At 48.6% G+C, this 10,304-nt stretch overlaps 1 long non-coding RNA gene across 2 annotated transcripts in view; it reads right to left on the bottom strand.

The window, feature by feature from the left end:
• LOC143924523 (uncharacterized) overlaps positions 1–5,928 on the bottom strand; it is a 17,765-nt gene extending 11,837 nt beyond the window's left edge. The window contains exon 1 of one of the 2 annotated variants that reach the window (XR_013261880.1): positions 5,679–5,928. This is a non-coding gene — a long non-coding RNA (uncharacterized LOC143924523). The remainder of the gene's footprint in view (positions 1–5,678) is intronic. The other variant, XR_013261881.1, reaches the window with a different exon arrangement.
• Between the last annotated feature and the right edge of the window lie 4,376 nt (positions 5,929–10,304).

Raw genomic sequence — 10,304 nt, 5'->3', positions numbered from 1 at the left:
CTAATTTGCCTAATTAGAGAGCCGCCTCTGAACATCAGCATCTATATAAGCTGATGACTTTTAACACATTGCAGCCCAAAGATGAAACATCCCTCGGCTCAGGTAGTAGGTGCTGGCATCCAAACAGGAAGCCTGGTGGTGGGTTGGTCTAGTACAAATTATTATTTGGTGGTACCTTGCTTGTTAATGCAAAATTCTGCCTTTGTGTTCAGAGCTCACCTACATAATGAGAAACTACTGAAATTTGATGACGTTTCCTATTTGCAAAAAATAAAACTGACTGTGCAAGGCATGATAGATAGTTTTCAAGGATAAAAAATAATGGTAATGGTAGTAATGTGCGAAAAATCGCTGTTGTGATATCTATCTATCTATACACACTATTGCCTAAGCCTGCATGTACATGATTTTAAGCATTTGTTCAACATATGGAAAACCTACCTTAAAGTAAGTAAGTAACGGCCGTTCTTCTGGACTAATGCTTCTTCGCATATTGGTCGTGGTTCTGGTCAGGTGTCCTCTAACAAGTACCAACAGCTCATCGAAGCACGCCACCGACATCCTTGTGTAATTATGGAACTTGTCCCCATGAGTCCTCAGCTCACCGAACATGAGGGCAAAGTAGCCGATCGATAGGCGCTGGGACGTTAAGGGATGGACCCAGTAACGACGAGGACGTCGCCTACTCTGGATCGCTCTTCTTGTCTTCATCCTCATCATCAGCAAAATGAGCATTGCAAGCAAACTACCCATATTTGCATTCATTTTTTCAAAAAACTCTGGCACAAAACTGAGCACTCCTCTCCCTGCAAAACTCCAACACACACTCAGCCAGAGAACAAAGAAACAGGTTTAAATACAGAGGACCGCAATGCATCATGGGTACATTCCAGGGAACAAAAAATGACCAGTTACACTTACCGGTAACGTCTTTTCTAGGAAATCTTCCAGGACGGCACACCTGAGAGATGACTGGTCCACCTGACAGGAAACACAATCAACAACGAATTTAAAAGTCCCCACCCCTCCCTCAGACCCTCAGTTATGGTAAAGAAAATCCCACACCAGTGTCAGAGGGAACATTCTGTGAAGAATTAATATATCACACCAATAAAACAAGGGTAGGGAGTAGGCCTGCCGTCCTGGAAGATTTCCTAGAAAAGACGTTACCGGTAAGTGTAACTGGTCATTTTCTCCAGTCATCTTCCAGGACGGCACACCTGAGAGGATAAGCAAGAAGTTCAGGCCTACCTTTAGGGCGGGACAACCGCTTGTAGGACCTTCCTGCCAAATGCCAAATCCTGAGGGGACAACAGCTCCACTCTGTAGTGCCTCAGAAATGTTCTATGGCTCGTCCATGTTGCTGCTCTGCAGATCTGGTCAATTGAGGCGCCTGCCCTCTCTGCCCAGGAGGTCGCTAGGGATCTAGCTGAATGCGCCTTAAGGCGGGTTGGTACTGGTTTACCTGCCTGTCTATAAGCGATGGATATGGTCTGTCTAACCCATCTAGCTATCGTAGATTTAGATGCTTGAAGACCCTTTTTCTTCCCTGAAAAAGTGACCAATAAATGACTGGATCTCCTAAAGTCTTTCACCCTTTCTAAATAGACTAGGAGACAACGCCTGACATCTAAGAAATGAAATCTTTCCTCTTCCTTATTCTTAGGATTCTGGCAAAAGGACGGGAGAATAATCTCCTGTGTTCTGTGAAATAATGAAGCTACCTTTGGCAAATAAAGAGGATCCTGAGTGAGGATTACCCTATCCTCTAGGATGCGCAAAAACGGCTCTTTAATCGACAGAGCCTGTATATCACTCACCCTCCTGGCCGTAGTGATAGCCAGGAGGAAGGCCAACTTAAATGATAAAAGCTTAACCGAAATTTGAGCCACCGGCTCAAAAGGCCCCCTTGTTAGGGCATCTAATACCAGGGACAGATCCCATGGAGGGCAACTGACCGACCTAACTGGAACTACCCTTTCCCTGGCCGATAAAAATCTTTTTATTAGCGGCTCCTGTCCTAGCTTCCTATCAAAAAACACGGACAGGGCTGCCACCTGGACCTTTAGGGTGCCAACTGCCAAACCCTGGTCCACCCCCTCCTGAAGAAAGTCTAGGATGGTGGGTATCATCTGGAGAGCCCCCTCCTTAGACTGTAGCCAGTGGGAGAAGACTTTCCAGACCTTTGCATAAATCTTTCTGGTGACGCCTTTCCTACTGAGGAGAAGAGTATCTATCACTTTTTCCGAACAGCCCCTGTCTCGGAGTATTTCCCTTTCAATAGCCATGCTGTCAGAGAGAGACGACCCGGGTCGGGGTGAAAGACTGGACCCTGACTGAGTAGGTCTCGTTGCACCGGCAGACGCAGCGGGGGAGCTATCGCGAGACTCTGAATGGTGGGAAACCAAACTCTCTTGGGCCACCAGGGTGCTATCAGTATCAGGACTGACCTTGAGTAGGTTAATTTTTGTAGGACTCTGGGAAGGAGCACCAATGGGGGAAAGGCATAAGCCAGTCTGAAATCCCACACTTGTACAAGAGCGTCTATCCCTTCTGCTTCTTGATCCTTGTAAAGGGAGAAAAACCTGAGAACCTTCGCATTCTCCCGGGAAGCGAACAAATCTATTTCTGGCTTGCCAAAATGTTTGCACACCAGGAAGAAGATTTCTTTGCTCAATCCCCAATCCCCTTGAAGGATGGGCTGTCTGCTTAGAAAATCTGCTTGCAGATTGAGTGAGCCCTTTATATGAATCGCTGATAGTGAAAGTACCCTCTTTTCTGCTTTCACAAGGATCTGTTGCGCTAACCGTCTTAGTTTGTCCGACCTTGTCCCTCCTTGGTGGTTTAGGTATGCCACCGTGACCAGGTTGTCCGAGAGGACCTGAACCTCCCTGTCCTGCAGTTCCTCTCGGAAATAGTCTAGGGCTTTGCCTACTGCCAGAAGCTCCCTGAAATTGGAAGACTCCCTGGCTTGGTTGTGGTTCCAGGACCCCTGGGTATATCGGTTTCCCAGATGAGCCCCCCAACCCCAGGCGCTGGCGTCCGTGGTTAAGACCAAAGGGTTTACCTGAGACCAGGGGCGACCCTTCAACAAATTCTGTGGGTCGAGCCACCACCGCAGAGAACGAGATACCTCCTCTGTGATGGGTACTCTGTTCTCTAATGTTTCTCTTTTTCCTCCCCATGAGGCAAGTAGAAAAGACTGAAGCTCCCGAGAATGGAGTTGTGCCCAGGTTACTGCCGGAATGCAGGCCGTCATGAGGCCCAGCAATCTCATTATATATCTCAGAGAGGCTTCTCCTCTTTCGAGAAGGGTGACAACTGCATTCTGGACCTTCGTTACCTTTTCTGTTGGTAAGAATACCTTCTGTGCCTGCGAGTCTAACAGGTAGCCTAGGTATAACTTGGACTGAGATGGAGTCAGTGAGGACTTCTCCTGACTGACCATCCAGCCCAAGGTCTCCAGAGTTTCCAACACGATGTCTCTGTCTATTACTGCTTGCCTCTGATCCACACTGTAGATCAGCAAGTCGTCCAGGTAGGGTATTAACCCTATCCCCTGCAGGTGTAGGTATGCCACTACTTCGGCTAACACCTTTGTGAATATCCTTGGACTTGCCGCCAGCCCAAAGGGAAGAGCCCTGAACTTCCAGTGTTGTATCCTCTGCTGTATGCAAACTGCGAAGCGTAGGTACTTCTGGTGTTCGGGAGCAATGGGTACGTGTAGATAAGCGTCTTTTAGGTCCAGGGTGACCATAAAGACTCCTCTCTGCAGATGCTTTCTTACTGAGTAAATACTCTCCATCCTGAACTTCTTGTGAAGCAGGTAACGGTTGAGTCTTCTCAAATTTATTATCAACCGAAATTTTCCTGAGGGTTTTGGAACCACAAATACGTGTGAGTAAAAACCCTGGGTAAGCTGATTGGTTGGTACTGGAGTAATAACCCTTTGCTCTGCTAGCTCCTTTAGATTTTTCAGTAACCCTTCTGCCTTGGTTGGGTCCCTGGGAGGAAAAGTAACCAGAAATTCCTGTGGGGGATGGGTCTGAAATTCCAGTCTGTACCCCACTTCTAAAAGGTTTAGAATGTATGGACTCTGCGTAATCCTTTCCCACTGTGGAAGGAAATCGCTGAGTCTTGCGCCTACCTTTACGGTGGCGTCATTTGCCTTCTTTCTGAGAGGCTCCGGAGCTGGAGAAAAGAATTGCACTTTTTTAGCTACACAAGTCCTAAAAGGGGCACAGGAGCTCTACCCCGAGAACCCTGCCCCTAAATAAAGTTGGATCACTCACCCCCAGTGGCGACCTCAACGACTGTCTGCTCAGACGGACCTTCCTCTTCCATGGCGATTTGCTGCCCTGCAGGATCGCTGGATCAGGTCTCGAGCATCCCCTTGTTGTCTTTTCCAAGTGCCAGGAAAGCGTCTTGCAGGACGAGGAGACTGGGTGTATTACAGCACACCCGTTCTGTTTGAAAAAACGCGCCGCTCGGCGCCATCTTTAAGGAGGTCCGTCGCCCGGAAATGACGCACGGCCTCTTCCGGTCCTGCGCACTGAGGCTGGAACGCACATCGGTGCGTCCAGCCATCTCAACTTCCGGAACTCGATACCCGGAAGTGACGCCCTTGGACTTCCGGACATGCGCTGTGGCGTTGGAACGCACGCCATCCGCGTCCGCATAAGGAAAGGCATCACCTCACCACTCCACCAACGAATGTGCAGGTAGGCCAATACAACAGGGGAATAGCCTACTGGGACAACTCCCCTGTCCCACGAGGCTCATACAAGGCTCCCTAAGGAGACCTTGAGTGAGGCATACCCCCCCAAGATTTCTCCTGGGGGTATACAAGGGAGCACCACAGACCCTGTCTGTTTAAGTCCCTAAAAGGAAAAAAAGAACCTCACGAGAAAAAAACACAGGGTCCCAGACCCCAAGGAAAAAACTTTTAGAAAGAAACTTGGTTTCGCTGTCATCCTGTGGGAAACACAATCAAGAACTGAGGGTCTGAGGGAGGGGTGGGGACTTTTAAATTCGTTGTTGATTGTGTTTCCTGTCAGGTGGACCAGTCATCTCTCAGGTGTGCCGTCCTGGAAGATGACTGGAGAAACATAAATAAATAAAAGGGTTGCTATGGGAATAAAAACTGCAGTTAAACGCAACCGCATAAAAACGCACGTAAACGCAGGTAAGCGCACTGTGCAAATGCAGCTGATCGCTGTGCCTGGAGCCTTGAATTTTGTAGAAAAAAATAAACATGATAAACTGCGGCAGAACAGCCGCCCATGTGAAAGGGGCCTAATTCTTCTTTGAAAAGTGCAACCAAGTGACAAGGCAGCAGCACATTTAATTTCCAAAATAAAATTTTTCTTACAAACAGTGGTCAGGATTAGTGGAGGACAGTAAACAGTTAATGGGTCTGTGAAACTTCCAGCCTGAATCAGCAGGAAATCCTTCACAAAAACATCAAACTATGCAGCACACACAGATCTCTGGCTAAATAGCTGATCTGAAATGGTTAACAGCCAGCCATGTGTGACCTGTCACTGGACACAGAATGCCAGGGGCTGCAGGGACTTCCAGAGATCTGATCACAGTGTGCAGCTATAAAGAAAAAAAAAAAAAAGATTACAGAGGGAGGGGGAGGCTGATCAGTAACATTGCACTGCCTGAATACATACATTTCTTGAAGACACTGACCGGCCAGCATTACATGTGACTGTGCAGGGCTCCCCACCATCTTCTTCCCATTCAGCCAGAATGATGTGTGTGCTCAGTGCTGCAGGATCTTCCTGTAGTCATATCTTCCTCTGCTATGTCCTCCTGGGGCTTCAAGTACTGTGTATCTCCCTCCCAGCGCCCCCATTCAGCACCTGTGTAGTCAAATGTGGAGGGCTGGAGAGGGGGAGGGGAGGTACACTCTGTCTGCTGCACAATACATTGACTTGCTCCTCCAGCCCTCGCTGTTACACATTTCCTCAGCCCCGCCTACTGTTCACAGCACAGCCCTGCCCCCGTTTCTATCTCCTTGTTCCAAAGCTCCTAGCAGCTGACAGTGGCTGACAGTGACAGGTTCAGCTATGTATCTTGGCAGGGCGGTGGGGCCCCTGGGCTTGAGGCCAGTCAAGCCCAATAGTAAGTCCGGCCCTGATATTCAGCACATCTTTTGTCCCATAAACCTGGCCTGGCATGCACAAGCTGAATGAGCCATTCATGGGACACATGTATGGCCATTTCTTCACTTCACTTCACTTCTCTCCAGGCTGCTCTCCTCTCTCTCTCTCAGCAGGTCTCCTCTCTCTTTAGGTCACGCAGGTTCAGGCAGATCTCACTCTCTTTCCATGCACACTCCTCTACTCTCTCCACTCTCTCCACTAGCAGCATGTGCTTGTGCATGTGACTGACCACTACCTGGGTCAGAGGTTATTTTTATACATATTAATTTATATTTTTTTATGAAAAATGGATGTCAGCGGATCGGATCGTCCGCAAACATCCGTTTTACGTCCGTTCCGTTTTTTTGACGGAAGAAAAAATAGGGTTTTCTTCCGTCCAGAAAAACGGAGCTTAATGGAAACGGACGTTAACGGACGTTAGCAGATGATCATCCGCTAACGTCTGCGATCCCATAGAAATGCATTGCAGTCCGTTTTAACCCGTAAACGGATGTATGAAAAAACGGACGAACGGTCTGCACATGTGAAAGGGCCCTAAAACTTACACTCTTAAATGTGCACAAATAAAATGTTATATTGTACACAGCTTGATAATTTGATCAAGGCTTCTGTTAAATTTAGAATGAATTTATTTTTAAACACATATCATGACAAAACCATTGTGTAGACTTTGGTCTTAGCTTTGTAGAGACAAACAAAAAATGTGTATGTCTTAATATTTAGAATATGATTATATCATGCTGCAGGTAGAAATAACACAATTCCAAATGCTAGGCCACAATATTAAATGGTTCTGTTTTGTATATGTCAAAACAATTCAATTACCAAAAAGGGTATAATAAACAAACTAATACGTTACCAGAGCTTTAAGTCTTTCATCTTGAGAAGCTTCAATGAGGTGATGATAATGAGTCCCAAAGGGACTCCTAATCTCCCTACATTTCTTCAGCTACCTTTCTTTCTTCCCATCAGACTTCCCGATCTGTGATCTGTAGCTATTTTATCTCACCCTAAAAATGGGTGTGTATGTGTCTCATTATTGTCAAGTGACGATGATGTTTATATTTCTATGGCAACTAGGGATGAGCTTGATGTTCGAGTCGAACAAACGTTTGACTCGAACATCGTCTGTTCGCACGTTCGGTGAATACCGAATGTTATGGACCGTTTGCGCCAAATTCGTGTGGCGCTCATGGCCCGTTAATGCACTGCGCCATCGCAGTGCATTGCTGGCTCATGATTGGCCAAGCATGCACTGGGGCCCCACATGCTTAGCCAATCACAGCGTCGGCAGCGAGGAGAGCCATGATTGGCCAAAGGCAGGATGCTGTTGCCAATCATAGCTCAGGCTGTGTAGTACATGCCCCACACTATATAAGGCCGCCAGCACGGCGGCCTTGTGTAGTATGTTGGCGTCTGTAGGAGTTAGTGGGTGTTCTCTGTGTACCTTCAACACACTATACACCGTTCGTTATCGGCCGATTTAGCGTTCTTGCTCTTCTGTAATTGAGCTTTTAGCAATCTGCAGGAGTTTGTGGGTGTTGACTGCGTGCCCTGACCGCAGGATACACCATTATATCCACCGATATAGCTAGCTATATTGCTCTTCTGTAATAGAGCTTTCAGTCAGTTGTAGGAGATTGTGCGTGTTGTCTGCGTGCCCTGACCGCGCTATATACCATTATATCCACCTATATAGCTAGCTATATTGCTCTTCTGTAATAGAGCTTTTATTCAGTTGTAGGAGATTGTGCGTGTTTTATGCGTGCCCTGACCGCAGTATACACCATTATATCCACCTATATAGCTAGCTATATTGCTCTTCTGTAATAGAGCTTTCAGTCAGCTGTAGGAGATTGTGGGTGTTGTCTGTGTGCCCTGACCGCAGTATACACCATTATCCACCTATATAGCTCTTCTATAATTGAGCCATCTGCCATCTGCAGGAGTTAGTTGGTGTTGTGTGCCTCCAGCACAGCACAGTATACACCAGTATCTACCCTTTAATTCCTGTTCTATAATAAAGGCAAACAAGGCCAACAAGGAGAGGCAGACAGGCACGAGCCAATAAAAGAGGGCAAGCAGGCTCTGTGTCTAGAGACAACAGTGCTGGTCGTGGACGCGGTGCATCATCATCAGCACGTGGCCATGGGACACGCTTGTCCTTATTTTCGGAAGCTGGACGTGTTGAGCCACATCATACCGAAGACTTGGTAGAGTGGATGACCAAGCCTTCTTCATCCTCCTCATCCTCTCTCACCCAGGCTCAGGGTACTAGCAAAGCAGCTGCCAACACATCGTCTTCCCTCGTCTCAATGTCATCAGTGACTCCTTCCCTAGACCCACCACGTCCTCCTGAGGAATCTCCTGAACTCATTGAGCACAGTGTTGGGTACATGCTCCAGGAGGATGCCCAGTGTTTTGTAGGCTCTGATGATGATACTCAGCTAGAGGAAGGCAGTAGCGTGAATGCAGAGAGAGGGGATGCTCAAGAAGGACAGCAATCTAGCAGTCATGTTCCACAAGCTGCAGCATACTGCCAGGTTTGCTCCAGCGATGAAGAGGGAGGGGATGATGAGGACACTGACTCCACGTGGGTGCCTGGTAGGGGAGAGGAGGAGGAGGAGGAGGAGGCACATGTCCAACGAGGCAGGATGCCCTCCGGGGGCCAGCTTAGGGGCAGCACACCACGACTGAATCACACCGCAGAGCTCTGCCTGTAGAGGGCGCTGCCTCTGCGCATTATTCTAAAAGTTCTTTGTTGTGGGCCTTTTTTGAGACGAGTGCATCAGATCACACTGCTGCTATTTGCAACATATGTCTCAAGCATATCTCATGTGGCCAAAACATCAGCCGCTTGGGCACCACATGCTTGACCAGACATATGTTGACCTGCCATGCAGCTCGTTGGCAAACGTACCTCAAAGACCCACACTAAAGAACAAAGCGGACCACTCCTTGCTCCTCATCAGCTGGGATCTCCAACCCCACTAGACCTTCAGTCCTCTCTGAAACCTGCTCTGAGAGGAATGAAGGTGTAGAATTAGGTGTGTCACAGCCAAGTGCTTCCGGGCACTCTGCTAGCAGTACACCCATGTCCAATTATAGCAGGCAAATTTCCCTGCCCCAGCTGCTGGACCGTCGAAAGAAGTTCACTCCCAGCCATCCACATACCCAGTGGTTGAATGCTAGCTTGGCTAATTTGCTAGCACTTCAACTGCTGTCTTTTCAGTTGGTAGACTCGGCCCCCTTCCGTGAGTTTGTACAATGTGCGGTTCCTCAGTGGCAGGTCCCCAAACGCCACTTTTTCTCAAGGAAGGCGATTCCGGCTCTCTACCGGCATGTGGAAGGAAATGTCCTTGCCTCGCTGGACAGAGCGGTCAGCGGTAAGGTGCATATTACCGCTGACTCATGGTCCAGCAGGCATGGACAGGGATGTTACCTGTCTTTCATGGCCCATTGGGTCACTCTTCTGGCAGCTGGGAAGGATGCAGGACAAGGTGCAGTAGTGTTGGAGGTTGTTCCTCCACCAAGCCTCCAAAATGCTACTACTGGTTGTGACACACCTCTCTCCTCCACCCCCTCCTCTTCTTCTTCCTCCATGGCCTCTTCCATTGCTCTGTCCTCAGAACCAGCGGTGCCCCGTAGGCGTTCAAGGGGCTATGCAAGTATGCAGGCAAAACGATGCCATGCCGTGCTTTCGCTGGTTTGTTTGGGGGACAGGAGCCGCACTGGGGCAGATATTTGTCAGCTCTGCAGGGGCAGGCCGAGAGGTGGTTGACGCCACGCCAGCTTAAGCCAGGAATGGTGTTTTGTGACAATGGCACCAACCTCCTCTCCGCCCTCCGACAGGGACAACTGACCCATGTGCCCTGTGTGGCTCAGGTCCTTAACCTGGTGGTGCAGCGGTTCTTGAGCAGGTAACCGGGCTTACAGGATGTCCTGAAACAGGCCAGGAAAGTCTGTGTGCATTTCCACCGATCATTTAATGCCTGTGTTCGGCTATCTGAGCTCCAAAAGGAGTTGAACCTGCCCAAGAACCGCCTTATATGTGACATGCCCACCAGGTGGAACTCAACGTTGGCCATGCTGCAGCGGCTGCACACGCAGCAGAGGGCCATCAATGAGTAC

Source organism: Lithobates pipiens, unplaced genomic scaffold (assembly GCF_037356315.1).
Source record: "Lithobates pipiens isolate NorthernLeopardFrog02 unplaced genomic scaffold, aLitPip1_a1.2 Scaffold_22, whole genome shotgun sequence".
Classification (NCBI taxonomy): domain Eukaryota; kingdom Metazoa; phylum Chordata; class Amphibia; order Anura; family Ranidae; genus Lithobates; species Lithobates pipiens.
The sequence above is the reverse complement of the archived record's forward strand: the minus strand, read 5'-3'. Positions and strand labels throughout refer to the sequence as shown.